Source organism: Triticum aestivum, chromosome 6B, assembly GCF_018294505.1.
Source record: "Triticum aestivum cultivar Chinese Spring chromosome 6B, IWGSC CS RefSeq v2.1, whole genome shotgun sequence".
NCBI lineage: Eukaryota > Viridiplantae > Streptophyta > Magnoliopsida > Poales > Poaceae > Triticum > Triticum aestivum.
Window position 1 is genome coordinate 515,116,810 of NC_057810.1, and position 6,000 is coordinate 515,122,809.

Here is a 6,000-nt window from a genome sequence, read left to right on the forward strand (position 1 = left end):
GCTAGAATTGTATTAACCAGAAACATAATACTTGTGTGAATACATAGACAAATGGAGTGTCACTAGTATGCCTCTACTTGACTAGCTCGTTGATCAAAGATGGTTATGTTTCCTGACCATAGAAATGTGTTGTCATTTGATTAACGGGATCACATCATTAGGAGAATGATGTGATTGACTTGACCCATTCCGTTAGCTTAGCACTTGATCGTTTAGTATTCTGCTATTGCTTTCTTCATGACTTATACATGTTCCTATGACTATGAGATTATGCAACTCCCGTTTACCGGAGGAACACTTTGTGTGCTACCAAACGTCACAACGTAACTAGGTGATTATAAAGGTGCTCTACAGGTGTCTCCGAAGGTACTTGTTGGGTTGGCATATTTCGAGATTAGGATTTGTCACTCCGATTGTCGGAGAGGTATCTCTGGGCCCACTCGGTAATGCACATCACTTAAGCCTTGCAAGCATTGCAACTAATGAGTTAGTTGCGGGATGATGTATTACGGAACGAGTAAAGAGACTTGCCGGTAACGAGATTGAACTAGTTATGGAGATACCGACGATCGAGTCTCGGGCAAGTAACATACCGATGACAAAGGGAACAACGTATGTTGTTATGCGGTTTGACCGATAAAGATCTTCGTAGAATATGTAGGAACCAATATGAGCATCCAGGTTCCGCTATTGGTTATTGACCGGAGACGTGTCTCGGTCATGTCTACATAGTTCTCGAACCCGTAGGGTCCGCACGCTTAAAGTTTGGTGACGATCGTAATTAGGGTTTTTGTGTTTTGATGTACCGAAGGTTGTTCGGAGTCCCGGATGTGATCACGGACATGACGAGGAGTCTCGAAATGGTCGAGACATAAAGATTGATATATTGGAAGCCTATATTTGGATATCGGAATCATTCCGGGTGAATCGGGATTTTACCGGAGTACCGGGGGGTTACCGGAACCCCCCCGGGGGTTAATGGGCCTACATGGGCCCTGAGGGATAAGAGGAGGGCCGTCCAGGGCAGGCCGCGCACCCCCTCCCCCTAGTCCGAATAGGACAAGGAAGGGGGGGGGGGCGCCCCCCTTTCCTCTTTCCCCCTTCCCCTTTCCTTCTCCAACAAGGCAAGAGGGGGGACTCCTACTCCCGGTGGGAGTAGGACTCCTCCAGGCGCACCCCTAGGGGCTGACCGCACCTCCCCCTCCCTCCTTTATATACGGGGGCAGGGGGGCTCCCCATAACACACAAGTTGATCTTCGTGATCGTTCCTTAGCCGTGTGCGGTGCCCCCTCCACCATATTCCACCTCGGTCATATTGTAGCGGTGCTTAGGCGAAGCCCTGCGTCGGTAGAACATCATCACCGTCATCACGCCCTCGTGCTGACGAAACTCTCCCTCAACACTCGGCTGGATCGGAGCTCGAGGGACGTCACCGAGTTGAACGTGTGCAGAACTCGGAGGTGTCGTACGTTCGGTACTTGGATCAGTCGGATCGGGAAGACGTACAACTACTTCCTCTATGTTGTGTCAACGCTTCCGTTGCCGGTCTACAAGGGTACGTAGACAACACTCTCCCCTCTCGTTGCTATGCATCACCATGATCTTGCGTGTGCACTGGATTTTTTTTGAAATTACTACGTTCCCCAACATCATCTTGATGGGAATCTTTGGAGTTGTAGTTGTGCTTGATGAAGTAGAACCCACTTGACCAAGGCCTTAGGAGCTTCTTCAAATGCATCTATCTCCTCTTGAAGCTTGTCCTTTCCTTTCTGCTTGTGGTCTTGTGGTGGAAGATCATCTTGAGCTTGTGTTCCCTTGAAGGAAGTGGGATCATACTTCTCTTGTTGAGGAACAAACTTCGTCTTGGGATATTGATCTTCTTCCCACTCAACTCCATTGGCATTGAACTTTCATTCAAAACCAACACCTTGATTCTTCCGGTGCCTTCCTTGCTTGCATACAATTTCCTCAAATTGCTTACTCCCGGCAAGGCTCTTGTATACACCTTTCTGTATAATTCCCTTCAATAAGCTATTTTCTTGCTCAAGTGTAACTTGGCTAAGAGAATCATTAGTGGAACCAAGAGAACTACTAGAAGCAACAATATTGGATTTAGCATGATTATTGTTACTACTAGAGGAAGAATCCTTTTTGTTCTTGTTATTGGAGTTGGCTTGAGGCATGTAAGTAGATAAGAGTAAATGCTTGGCAATGTAAGAAGAACTTTTCTTACGGAGATCATCATTGATTGCCTTTAAGAACTCATGCTCTTGCTCAAGGTTGAGCTTTTCAAAGCGTAACTTCTCACGAGTCCTTAAAAGTTCTCGATGATCCCCTAAGATAGTTTCATGAGCTAACTTAAGAGTGCTTAGTTCTTTAGTTAGAAGCTCAATCTTCTCCTTGTCATTGTCATTCGTTTTATCTTGTTTAGCATGATTAATTGACGTTTCATCATAGTATTCATCACTAGAGTTATCAACAAGTAAATCATCATCACCTAACAAGTCATCTTCATCACTATTGAAATCAACATACTCGGGGTGAGTTACCTTAGGGCCTTTAGCCATGAAGCATCTTCCAATTCCTTCATTTGGTGAATCAAATATGTCGTAGGAGTTGGTCGACACAAGTGCTAGACCGGCAACTCCTTCATCTTGAGTATGTTCGGAGTCGGAGTGATAGCTTCTCTCGGAGTGATGTTCAGAGTATGAACCGGATACCCATTCACCAACATGAGCTTGATGTCTCCGTTTTGTGTAGATCTTTGATGACTTGTCCTTCCTTTCCGAATTCTTGCTTCTCCGGGATGTTCTTCGTTCATAACGATCATCTCTACTCCTTCTCTCTCTTGGCGGTGATTCTTCTCTTCTACTTCTTCTCTTGGGAGAATCTTCTCTTCTTTTGTAGGGTGCCGTACACTCACTGGAATAGTGTCCGGGTCTCCCACAATTGTAGTAGTTGCCCTCTCGACTGGAAGATCTTATGTCATTGTAGGACCTTGACTTGGAGCTTCTTTCTTTGCTCCTACTCTTGTAGAATTTGTTGAAGTTCTTCACCATTAAGATCAATTCTTCATTGAAGGTTTGTTTCTCATTTGATGATATAGGGGCTTCACATGAGGCTTTGTAAGCACCACTTGACTTGTTGTGAAGTTCCTCTTTATCCTTGAGTGACATCTCATGAGCAACAATTCTTCCAATGACCTCTGTTGGCTTGAGATTCTTGTAGTTGGGCATCATTTGGATCAATGTGCACACGGTATCATATTTTCCATCCAATGCTCTTAGGATCTTCTTGATGATGAATCTGTCGGTCATCTCTTCACTTCCTAAGCCAGCAATCTCATTAGTGATAAGGGCAAGCCTAGAGTACATTTCAGCGACACCTTCACCATCCTTCATTTTGAACTTGTCAAGCTGACTTTGGAGCACATCCACCTTGGATTCCTTGACGGAGTCGGCACCTTCATGCATATCAATCAAAGTATCCCAAATTTCCTTTGCATTCTCAAGACGGCTGATTTTGTTCAATTCTTCGAGGCACAATCCATTGAAGAGGATATCACAAGCTTGAGCGTTGTACTGCAGCATCTTCAATTCATCCGCACTAGCTTCACGGTTCGGATCTCTCCCATCAAAGAATTCACCTTGCAAGCCAATACACACAATAGCCCAAACGGCGGGGTTATGTCCGAGAATATGCATTTACATCTTATGCTTCCAACTAGCAAAATTAGTGCCATCAAAGTAAGGACCTCTACGGTGATAGTTTCCCTCGCTAGACGCCATACTCTCCTAGGTTGTGAAACCAAGGCTATGACCACCAAAAGCTATGGAAATCAAAGCAAATGGAGACCAAAGCTCTGATACCACTTGTAGGACCTTGAAGTATGTCTAGAGGGGGGTGATTAGACTACTTGACCAATTAAAAACTTAACCTTTTCCCAATTTTAGTCTTTGGCAGATTTTAACTATTCTAGCACAAGTCAAGCAATCTTCACACAATTCAAGCAAGCATGCAAAGAGTATATGGGCAGCGGAAAGTAAAGCATGCAACTTGCAAGAATGTAAAGGGAAGGATTTGGAGAGTTCAAACACAATTGGAGACACGGATGTTTTTGTCGTGGTTCCGATAGGTGGTGCTATCATACATCCACGTTGATGGAGACTTCAACCCACGAAGGGTAACGGTTGCGCGAGTCCATGGAGGGCTCCACCCAAGAAGGGTCCACGAAGAAGCAACCTTGTCTATCCCACCATGGCCGTCGCCCACGAAGGACTTGCCTCACTAGCGGTAGATCTTCATGAAGTAGGCGATCTCCTTGCCCTTACAAACTCCTTGGTTCAACTCCACAATCTTGTCGGAGGCTCCCAAGTGACACCTAGCCAATCTAGGAGACACCACTCTCCAAGAAGTAACAAATGGTGCGTTGATGATGAACTCCTTGCTCTTGTGCTTCAAGTGATAGTCTCCCCTACACTCAACTCTCTCTCATAGGATTTGGATATGGTGGAAAGAAGATTTGAGTGGAAAGCAACTTGGGGAAGGCTAGAGATCAAGATTCATATGGTAGGAATGGAATATCTTGGCCTCAACACATGAGTAGGTGGTTCTCTCTCAGAAATGGTAAGTTGGAAGTGTAGGTTTGTTCTGATGGCTCTCTCCACGAATGAAGAGGAGGTGGAGGGGTATATATAGCCTCCACATAAAATCTAACCGTTACACACAATTTACCAATCTCGGTGGGACCGAATTAACAAACTAGGTCTGACCGATTCAGTAAACCTAGTGACCGTGAGTGATTTCGGTGGGACCGACATGCAACTCGGTTGGACCGATATGGTTAGGGTTAGGGCATAACGTAATCTCGGTGAGACCGATTACACAAACTCGGTGAGACCGATTTTGGTAATTAGCTAACCGGAGAGTTGGTCAGGTAAACTCGGTGGGACCGATTCGCTCTTTTCGGTGAGATCGAAATGTTACGAAAGGGAAACAGAGAGTTTACATTGCAATCTCGGTGGGACTGATCGCTCACTTCGGTTAGACCAAAACGTTACGAAGGGAAACAGAGAGATTACAATCCCATCTCGGTGAGACCGAGATCCCTATCGGTGAGACTGATTTGCCTAGGGTTTGTGGCAGTGGCTATGACATCTGAACTCGGTGGCCCCGGATAGAAAGAATCGGTGGGGCCGAGTTTGACTTTAGGTTTAGGTCATATGTGGATATGAGAAAGTAGTTGAGGGTTTTTGGAGCATATCACTAAGCACTTGAAGCAAGAAACTCATCAAGCAACACCTCATCCCTCCTTGATAGTATTGGCTTTTCCTATAGACTCAATGTGATCTTGGATCACTAAAATGTAAAATGCAGAGTCTTGAGCTTTTGATCTTGAGCCAATCCTTTTATCCTTAATATTTTGAGGGATCCACTTTCATCATCCATGCCATGCCATTCATTGAGCTTTCCTGAAATATTTGTCTTGGAATAGTATTAGCTCAATGAGCTATATGTTGTTATGAATTACCAAAACCACCTAGGGATAGTTGCACTTTCACCCCGGCTTATGGTCCCTTTGCAGCGAATGCCGGGTTGTTGGGTGGAAGAGTTGCCTTCCATTTTATGGAGCATTAACACCACCCCCAATAGATCTACGGGTTACACACCCTTCTTCATGGTTTATGGAGTGGAAGCAGTTCTTCGAAGTGATATTCGCCATGACTTGCCCCGAGTGGCAGCTTATGTTGAAGCGGACAATGAAAGAGCATGCCAAGATGCATTAGACCTATTAGATGAACAACGGGATATTGCGGCAGCTCGTTCAACGATTTATCAGCAAGACCCGCGGCGTTATCACAGCCGCTGAGTTAAAACTAGAGCTTTTCAGGAAGGCGACTTAGTGCTCCGGCTTATCCAGGATCAGACGGATAGGCACAAGTTATCCCCACCTTGGGAAGGGCCCTTTGTGGTCAGCAAGAATCTGAACAACGGGTCATA